This window comes from Pygoscelis adeliae, unplaced genomic scaffold (assembly GCF_000699105.1).
Source record: "Pygoscelis adeliae isolate BGI_AS28 unplaced genomic scaffold, ASM69910v1 Scaffold386, whole genome shotgun sequence".
NCBI classification, from domain to species: Eukaryota; Metazoa; Chordata; class Aves; order Sphenisciformes; family Spheniscidae; genus Pygoscelis; species Pygoscelis adeliae.
Window position 1 is genome coordinate 2,173,415 of NW_008824940.1, and position 10,890 is coordinate 2,184,304.

General features: G+C 37.3%; 1 protein-coding gene across 1 annotated transcript in view; it reads left to right on the forward strand.

The window, feature by feature from the left end:
- Window positions 1-10,890, forward strand: part of CDKL5 (cyclin-dependent kinase-like 5) — an 84,776-nt gene that overhangs the window by 19,594 nt on the left and 54,292 nt on the right. The gene's annotated exons all lie outside the window — the stretch shown is intronic.

Consider the following 10,890-nt stretch of genomic DNA (forward strand, 5'->3'; position numbering starts at 1 on the left):
GAAAGAGTCAAGGTGAGGAGAACTGATCAATAAAACATCAGGAAAAATGATCCTGCTCTTTTGTGCTAAAACAATTTTAAAATTGAGGACAAGAAAATAGTACCAACTTGCACCTATAGAGCTATCCCTGTTATAAGATTGCCCTAGAATTTTGCTTTGATAAGAGCATAATGTCAGCAAAAATATCTTTTGATTGAGGAAAAAAAACTAGAGAGCAAAAAGATGTCTTTTTGTAAGTGCCACAAAATCCTTAGAGGGAAAAAAATTTTTTCTCTCCATAATACTGTTGTCTAATAGAAGAAGTAGCCAAAAAACTGAGGCTAGAAAATACAGGTAGCATTTCCTATTCAAATTTATCACCCCTTCCCTAGAGAACAACACAAAAATATTATCATTAAAGATCTGAAAGAAGTGAAAGGGATGTCTGTGAGCCTTAGTGCTACTTGAGGAGAAAGGAGATACCGTATGACGGAAAGGACATGGAATGGCAGATTCTTAGGGTTAACGCAGATATCTATGAAATGTTCCATAGCTAAACCTATCAACGAGCTGAGACCAGATTAACAAAGGTGTTGGTTATATTCAGTAACGCCTTTTACCTACTAAACTGCATGGACAAGACAGTGTTATACTATTTTGTGTGCCCAAAATGGGGAAAAAAACCAGTTGTCAGTTTAAAACATTTTTTTAAAAAATTGGAAACACTAAACACAAAACTTCTCATCTTTGGGATTCTAGGCAAGAACAACATTGTAGCTTGGGCTTTCCCCCAGATGCGGAAAGTTTATCATTACTACCATATACTATCTTTCAAATTAATGTATTGGAAGGGCCAACCAGATTGTTATAATAATTGGCTACAATGGCCATGAAATGGTGGAGTTCAAGATCATGAGTACATTGAGGGGAAAAAAGTAAGAGTACAGACCTTGAACAGAGAGTATTCAAGAAACTGGTAGGTGGAGAGCTCATGGAAGGCAGCTCTAAAAGGCATGGGAAAGCTGGCAGTCTTTTAAGAACAACATCCTCCAAGCACAAGAACAGTCCATCTCAGTGCTTAGGAAAGCAAGTAGACTTCTCAGGAGACTGCCTTGGCTAAGCAGGGAGTTCATGATGGAGCTCCAATGCAAAAAAGCAGTATACAGGAGGTAGAAGCACACATAAGCTGCAAAGGAGGGATTTAGAAACATTGCTTGGGTGGATCTGTGTGGTGTCAGGAAAGCCAGAGCTCAGCTGGAGTTGAGACTTGCAAGGACAGCAAGAAGGGCTTCTACTGCTACTTTGGTAGTGAAAGGCTGAACAAGGAAAGTGTAGGCCCATTGCCGAGTGCGGCAGGCAATTTAGTGACAGCAGAGCCAGATAAAGTCTGAGGTGCTCAGTGCCACCTTTGCCTTGGTTTTCACCAGCCAAGTCTCCTAGGTGTCTATGCTTAGTAAAAAGGTTGAGGAAAAAGATGAATTTTCAGCAGTGGCTGAGGATTGACTTGGGAATTACTCAAGAGAACTCAGCCCATACAGTTTAATGGGACCAGATGGGCAGCAGCCAAAGGTACTGAGCCCTTGCAGCAGGACAACTCTTGATTGTCTTTGAAAGGTTGTAAAGACTGGGGGAGGTACTTGATAAAAAGAGAAGGGACCAACATCTTTTTTTTTAAATTAAGAGACAAAAAAAACCCCACTCCAACTGATCTTACCCACTATTGGAAAATCCAAATGTGATTTCCATGCATTTCCCATACATTCTTAAGCTGAATATGTGCTTTGATTTTATTTTCTTTTCATGTGCTGGTAGACCTGGAAAGATGACATGATTAAGATACAAATTTAGGTATGTATGTATGCTCTTGTACAAGTGTCTAAACTCCCAGTATAGTCGATGGGAATCTAGTCAAGGAATAGAGGGAAGTTCAATTCATGCTTCTTTGGAGATGAAAGGTGCACTTTAGTTGCCTAAGCGTAAGCTCCTACTGCTGTTGGTAATACCTGGGATGCTATGCCTTATCTCTAGCTTCTCCTCAAGGAGGTATACATCTCTATAAATCCTCTGTCATTTCTGCTAATACCATGTGAGTGTTGTAGATACTTAGGGAATCTTAAACGCTGCTATATGCCTGTGTTTAGGCTACTGAATCATGTCTTGAGTGACTGGTCAAGTTAGAGCTCTCCAGCTCTGCTTGTTGTAGTAGAAGCTTGAACACCCAACTGACATGCAGGTATCTGAATTCAGATGTCTTAATCTGAAACTGAATTCCACCTGAAGAGTTTTGGCTTCAGGAACCTGCTTGACAAGTCTGCCTTTGGTTCACAGTAGGTCTTGTTTTACAGAATAAAAAAATGCCTGTCAGATTGTTGATAAGAAAAGACAAAAATTTTAAATGTGAAAGTACCAGATAAAAACCAGATTGTATCAGTTGCAGAAGTAAAGATTTCAAAATTAAAGCTTGAAGTTTAGCCAGTCACACTGAGACTATTTTGATGCTCGAAGCTGGAATAACATTGAAGACTTTGACATTGATGCATGTTTAAAAAAAAAAAAAAAAACGAAGTATTTTCCAATAAGTTCTACCTACTCTTGAGTTATGTGGTGCCCAGGAAAGGAGCACTACATTAGTAATAACAAAGAATTAAGAAATACAATGTAACTATAAACATCTCGCTGACCTCTGCATTTATGGAGTCAGCAGTATCTGAGAAGAAGCTCTAAGGGCAGTACAGGTTGCCTTCCTGCTTTTTCACTTTATCACTTGTATTCCGAGTGTCAAGATTATGCTATACGAAGTAAATAAATAATACTGGTATCTGCCCAATGCAGTATTATGCTATTTATAAATAGCTTAATTTTTATTCCCAAATTTTTCACAATTTCCAGACTTAACAGGCAAAAATATAAAATTGGAAAAAGGATTGGGGTACGAAACTGAAATGACTATTACTGACTTTTCAGAATCAGAAAAACATTTATAGCCATTTACCAAATTTGGGTTCTATTTTACATCTAGGGTTGGGATTAAACAATACTGTCAAATTGTAAAATTATATAGTTTAGTGCTACAACAGTGCTACAATAGGATGAAATGAAGGCCAGATTGTAAAAAAAATTGCTACAATAATAGTAGTTTACCGTGAAAAGCCAGGATAGCTGCATTTATAGTATTTAAAAGCTGCTTTTTATTCCAGATCCTTTTCATTACACTTGTGTACAAATTCTTTGGGAATATATATTTACTTTCTTGCTTGGAGAAAATTGTGAATAAATATGAAAAACCCATTTGGAACAATGAAAGTTTAAATGCTAACCACTATCATCAGCCTAGTAGTTAGTAGAAAATACTGAGTGGGTTCACTTTCTTCAAGTGTTCTTTTCAGGGTAGTATTTTAGGATTGTAGGACTGTTTAAATGCTAATGTTATAACCTTGGGTTAAAGACACTGCTAATTCCCAATGTTTATGAAAAGCCAGCATTCAACATAACGTAAAAGAGGATGCAGGGAGGATTTGCCTAGAGCTAACTTCAGTCTAGAGAGATGAGCCCCCGTAGGCTTCCTTGGGAGTCTAGGGAAGTCGCTTCCTCCATTTATGCAGAGGTGACTGAGAGCACCTTAACTTTAGTGCTGCTCTGAATCACTCTGTGCACCTCTGCTGATCTTAAATGAAAGTGGGAGGGACTAGCCTGCAAGGCTAAGATTAGTCTTTGTAACTCTTGTGGAAAGTAGAGGGGGAAAAAACCCCCATAAATTGGTTGATTTCAAGTTTTTGAAGAATATAAAATGCATACATTGTAATGCATTCCTCTCAGGATTCAGGTGTGCCTCCTAATAACTGCTCAAAGCAGAGTCGGCTACAGCAGATTGCTCCAAATCTCATCCTGGTGGATTTTGAGTACCTCCAAGGCTATTCAGAATATCCCCTGGGTGGGGACATTCAAGACTGGTTGAGAGGTGCCTTCCAGCCTCAACCATCCTGGAAGCCTGTAAACTTACTGCAGTCTGGAGAGCCTCTGCCACCAGTGGAGGGGGGACCCTTTGGTCTCTCTTGAGCCTTTCACTGGGGGCTGGGGCAGTTCAATCTGTGAGCCTGTGGATAGAGATGGGCCACTCATTTGGCTTACGGATTTGTCCGACAGTTGGGTGAGAAATGCTTGCTGTTTATGATTCCCTTAAATTACACTTGATTTAAACCAGATAAGTAAAATAGGTAATGCAAGCATTTACTCGTAACATCTGAACAGACAGCACAGTTGTTGCAAGTGTTTATGAAGGACATAGATAAAGAAATCGGAGAAACTGTTTCAATCTGCTTGCATTTTTTAAAAAAAGTCTCTTTCCATCATTGCACACGCTTACTGGTCGTTTCCTGACAAACTGGTAGCTACAGGTTTCAGCCTTTTCTTATGCTTCTTCCCCCAGTGGAATAGCTGAGCTTCTATAGCTGTCCCTCCCTGGAAATCTTCTAGTAGGTCCAGAGTAGTTTAAGTTTTCTCTAGTCTTCCTTTTGTTCTTCCTCAACTAGGAGACAGGGTGCCCATCTTCTTTAAAATGGGCATGTGAAGAATATAATCTTTGTTCCATTAAGAGTCTTCTCCTGCACTTAGCTGGTTAGTAAATAACATTCTGCTTTCAACAGAGATAAAATTGATTTGTGGTGATTCATTCTAGATGCTTCTTCTCAAGTAAATTGTAGCATGTATGTGTTGGAAAAATTCTAATCAATTTTCCAGTAAATAAAGGCATTGTGATAACTCAGACATACTGTTCTGTCATTACTTACCAGAGGCTCTGTCTCCCTAAAATTAGATAGGACTTTTGGACTAGGAAGTAATTTCCTGAAAGTTCTCCTATGCTAAGAGTGGTATTTCATAGATAAACCAAGTGTGGTGTGTTTTTTTTTAACTGAAAAATAGGATAATTATAATTTTCGCAAGGGAGAAATATAAAATTAAAACAGAGAAACACCTATTGAGGGAAATCCCCCAAAGTATTTTAGGTGTACAAGAATACACAGTGCTATGACTTATACTTCCCAATGTCAAACTGTTTGAAAAAAAGAAATTTAATCCATCATCTTGCACATCTCTTTTGTCTACAGAGAATATTCTAAGATACTCCATTAGATTTTGAAAGTAATGTTGCAAAACTGCCAGCACCTAATATTAGAAGCCTTGAGAAGACAGGAAGCTGTGTTCTGATCTCATAGTACTGTCCAAAGGTGGCAGTGTTTTAAGGCTGAATGCAAATGCAGTCAGGACGGTGTCTGAATGATGCCTTAAGGACGTGATTTATATGCAGGTGACAATGCCTGTTACCTCTCAGAACTTGTACTGCGAGGTACCTTGGCCTAAGTTTAAAGACTTTTGTAATGACTTGTTATATTTATGATACACTAATCGATACTGACTAAAATGTTAATAATTTATGTTTCTTGTTTTGAGAATAACTTTGAAAGAATGAATTTTAAGTGACTCATGAAAAATAAATGCTTTACTATCTTGTAATGGTTTCATGGGCTTCTGTTGCCTCGCCGGTGATCGCTTAATATTCTGTGACTTTTGCTAGAATCGAGATTACTGAAGGATCTATTCTAAACACTTAAGCGTTATTATGTTCTTCAACATTTATGCAAGTCGAAGTAAAACTATACTGCTTTGTTCAGAAAAGACATTAGCCATAGGATATGTTTGGCTGAATTTTGTTGTTTTTTTTAATGTGTGTCTTTGTTGTTGCAAACTATGTGACTATAATTATGGATCAGTGAGGATCAAATCACGGTTTCTTGCTTGCTTCTAAATTAGTTTTATAAAATGTAAATATTATCTATGAGTAGAGAATGCGATTGATTTAACCTTTTCTAGCAGAAGTTAAGCATGCATTTATCTTTGGGCCTTATAGCCTCATACTTGTACAGATGGAAAACATGAGCCAATCACAGAACATGGAATATCATATCTTAATATGCCACTTGATATATCAGCATAAAACCCTGATGTGATGTACTAGATGTTGCTGGAGCAGCAACGCCTGAGTAAAGGCAGCAACATGCTGCTTCTTCATGGCACGCGCTCAGTATTGACTATCGCTATCTCTACTCATGTTTGTTGATTTTTGTAATCACTTGCTCTTCTGGCTGCTTAAAAAATCCACGCTTGAGAAATTCTTGTAATCATATAGGGTGAGGCAGTAAAATTATAGCTGAATGCTGTAACTTTCTGAAGTACATAAGATTATCTGTTTTTCAAGAATCTTTTTGTGTACCTATGCTTTGTGTTAAATTTTCCTTGGTATGCAAGAGAAAAAGGAAGAAAAAAATCCTAACAGAAATCTTTGAAATAAAATAGGGACAAACATTTGAAGAGGCTTTTCATCACACAATATTTTCAAGAACAACATACAGTTTGGTAGGATACATTTCTCTTTCCAGACAATAATGGTTGTAGTTCTAAGATCTTGAGTTATGTTGAGGAGCACCTTTATCCTTGAGTACTCTCATCATTAACGTCAAGGATTTTTCTAGAAAACAACTGATACGCATCCCTGCACTGTTTTGGAAAAGCACTGTCATGTCATATATATTATGTAGAGACAATGGAAAAATAGGGGACCTCTATCCTTTAAATAAAATGAAGTGCTTTCGAATCAGGGAGCTCTTCTAGTTTGATACTGGTGACAGGAAATACCAGGTGCTACAATCTTGTGAGGAAACCTGGGAGAGAAATCTCTGGGTGGCTAGCAGAAGAGCTGTCAGAACTGCTCAGCTCCCATAAGGATACTCACCTCTCATCTGTGGTTACGTGGACAGACAGTAAATCCCATGTTTTCTCCAGAAGGAATTCCCATGCATATTTTGAGGTAAAGGAAAGGATTGAGCCCTAGCATGAAGTCATTCCCATCTCCAGGACTGGAGATACCCTTTTCCTGTGAGCAGGTATCTTCTTCCTTCTCTATATTAAAGCAAATGGAACAGACATGGATTAAGAAATTTTTGTCTTACCCTTATTAAATGGTATTAGCAGACTTGTACATGGAGAAGAGACATATTTTGCCCCATTTTAGACACATCTAATCGTGGAGTCTTGAATAATCAGTTTATGTACATCCTTAACTTTCACACAAAATGTTTTCAGTAACATTCATCTGTTGTTGCATACTTAAATGTGAAACAGTGCTTTTCCTGTAGTTTTATAACACAGAATGTTTATAGTATACATGCTCAATAAGCAGAGGTAATACCAATGCTAAAAGAGATTTGACTTGTGCATTTGCAAATTTGCTGTTGCCTCACAATGTAAAGTGAAATATTGAGGCCAGAATTTTTTGGTAGAGCAAGATAATGAGATGCTTAGTAATAAATGTAGCTGAGGGAAGCAAAACTACTGCTAAGTGAACTCAGATTTTCATACTTCATTATATAAGCTAGTAGTAGTGAGTAGTAGAGATCAGGAAGGCTATTCTGTTCCATAAAGAGCACAGAATATTTAGATAACTTGAGGTTTTTCTTTCCTTGACATTCATTGAAGTCTCAAATATTGAATCAACTAGTAACAGCTTATCTACCTAGACGATACATTAACTAGATATGAGAATTTTCCAGGCTAGGAGTTGGATACTGAACTATTGTCTGAGGAGGTTTTCCGCAGTCAGACTGAACATTGCTTTCAGTACTGTTCTGTTTCAGAGTACAGTCTTGAAAAAAAACCTTTTGAAATGCAAAAAAGATATTTTAGAGAATGGCAGTTTTAATTTGGGGAATTGCAATTTGGACTGTTTTTGAGGAGCAGAGAACCAGATCCACAAAAGAGCTCAGATCTCCAAAAGGACTTTTAAATAAAGATTTTAAGAAACAAAATCTAAATTTGGTCTGTAAAGAACCTTTCAGATTCCCACAGGAATCTGAATTTTCACTGTTGAATTCCCTTGTTGCTCAAAGTCCTGCTTTTCTTCATATCCCCAATTCTGTCCACCTTCTCAGGGCTTAGCGATGTGGTGTCTGCTTTGCACCTAGTGTGTGTCAGTCCTTGTTTGAAACTTCAGATTGGGCCTGCATCATCTGACAGCTCTAGCATCTGTCTCCTAATCCAGGAAGCGTACTCTTACCACCCCTACTATATGCCTGCTGAATTGGGCCATATGCAAAATATATTTCATGTTTTCCAGTCTCCTTCTGTATTAGTTTGTGTAAATGACAAATTACGTACAATGGCTGATCAAAAGCTATACGCGTTAGTTCATTGCACAGTCTACATATGCTGCTGCAACATCATACAATGTATAGGATATTAAGTTCTTATTGCTTTCTTCCCCCAAGGAAGGATATTCTGTATGTGGCTGACAAATTTGAAAAATTTTTTTGAAATTTTCTCTTCTTAAAACTTGCATTTCTCTGTAAAATTTGGTTGAAACTGGATATCTAGTTCAAAGTTACTAGTGGTGATGGCAAACAGAGACAGACAAACAGGGCGTTTGAGGTGGATTCTTCCTTTGGCAACTAGTTTAAAATATGATCGATGAGGAGCTGCTATTTTTATGTCACCTCATATAAACTATTTAGTTGGTTTAGAGCACTCGACCAAGAAATGGGAAATGTGCACTCAGCTTCAATTTTCTGTTCTGCCTGCTGGAGCACTCCCAAACCCTACCATTTTGGAGGTGTTCCACATCATAGGGAAGTTACAGACTTTTTGACAAGCAGGTGCATTGTATTTAAAAATCTATGCACAGTAATATTCAGTGCCCTTGTATCCGTTTTAGCTTTGGCTTGACTACTTCACCAGTAGCTGATTCCTAGAGGATGCCATTTAGATAGGATGAGATCCTCCAAGAAACCTGGACAAGAATGTCCCTCCCTAAGGAGAAACAAAATGTTACTAGTACAATTCCTCAAAGCACTTATTGTCTAGTCTCATTTTGGTGTTGTTTCACTTCAAGTTGTTTAAATATATTATTGTTGGGTTTTTTTTTTCCCCAGGATAGGGAATATGTTATGTATAAATTCTTGATCGCTTAATTATGACAACATTAATTAGTCTAATGAAATAATACAAGTGATAAAGCTTTTCAAATGAAAATTTCTTAAATGTTACAGTATTTTGAACTGTTTGAATAACTTTCTTCCATATGTGTGTTGCTAAAGTCTTTATGTTCCTGTTCTTCATAGAGCCACTTGTGCTTTAAATACTGTGAATAGTCAAAATCCTACAGGACATTTGATAGCATATCTTACGTAAGTCTTTGCAAGACTGTGACCCAAGAGCTTTTAAAACTTAATTTCCAAAATAATCACATTCACTGTACACATCAGGGACAGCAGCATATGGCAGAGAAGCCACATGGACTAGATTTCTTGAATGGTGCAGAACTGCTTTCTGTGTGAGGCAACAGCTTTTAACTCCTACATTTCTTTCAGTGTACTTAGCCGTTACTTTGAGAATAAAAATATAGCCTTTTGATGGTTGCCGAAACATCTACGAATTTTTCTTTTCCTTCATGTGAAATAGGAATGTAATGCTAATGGATAAATTTGGTTTGTCTGCAAAATGGTGTATGCACTGTCTAAACATAGGCATGTTACAGTCAGCAGAGGCTTTTGAGACCAATTACGGTGTTCCTTCTCTGAAAAACCTTTCAGAGGCTTAATTAGCCAGAGCACCTAACAGTAGATACTAGAAGTCAAATCAGCTAAATGTACTCACCCTCTTAGCAGTGTTCCTCCATAGTGCAAATAACTATTACTATTATTACTATAGTTAGAGTTAGTTAATATAACAATACTATAACTTAGTAGTAGCAATATAATTAGTAAAATAGTCTGTTCAGTTTCGTTTAGACCATTCAGTTTATAAGCTTCCTGAAACAAAAATATGTAGGAACTGTATTTGACATAAAAGCTATAGACAAGCCTTTCAGAATCGCTCTGAACCTGAAACATGTATTATCTCCTCAGTTCTGGCATCCTTTTCTTTTCTGTTCTGTAAAATTGGTTGAGCAAAGGGTAGTGCTTGGACCTTCATAGTATCTCAGCTGAATGTATGTAAAGTATCAGCCTTCAGATTAGACCACTGTATATGAAGGGTGGGATTTGGTAGCAGAAAAGCAATGCAAGTCCTCTCTAGGAGCTAGTAGCATATGCTGCTTCTGCTGAACGAACCTTCTTCAATGCAGGGTAGATACAGTTTGGTCACTTAAATCAATACACAACATAATGCTTCCCAGTTTTTCTGATAGATATTATGAGCGATGATCAAAGGGTATTTTTTTAAAACATGCAAATTATACACACACAAATATATATATAGAGTCTTATGTTTGTTTTGGACAAACCACAAGGTTCTCAGCCTGGTGAAGTTTTACTCTATAATACTTTCCAGCCAACAGATACAATATGAATATGCAAACTCATTTTTATTGATTTTTATTCATAGTAGTACTGATTTTCATTTAAAGGCCTTAAAAGGCATTACTCACTATCTACAGTAGTCTTTCTAGGTGATTTTATTTTAAATGGGATCAGGTGTTTTACAGGTTCATATGTTATGACAATTTGAAGCGAAAAATGGAGTAGATGTTTGTGTCATTCAATACTTGGTTATGCACATGTCTTCAGGCATTCCAAAAGGGCTTCACTCTTTTATTGCTGTTCTCCTGTCCAGCCTTTGTATGCTATTAATAGTGGGATATTGTTATTTTTTTTGAAAACTGCGAAGTTTGGAAAAAGTGTGTAAGCTAAATCTAGCTCATCAAACAACTCAAGTAGCCTACTGCACATTTGCTCATGCACCCTTACTCTGTGACCTTAAAACTTCTTTGCCATCATGTTACTAAAATTCAGGTGCTGCATCATTGTATGAACAGACCTGCACTAGTCATGTCATGTTGGCTACACTTTGGCCATGTGCTAAATG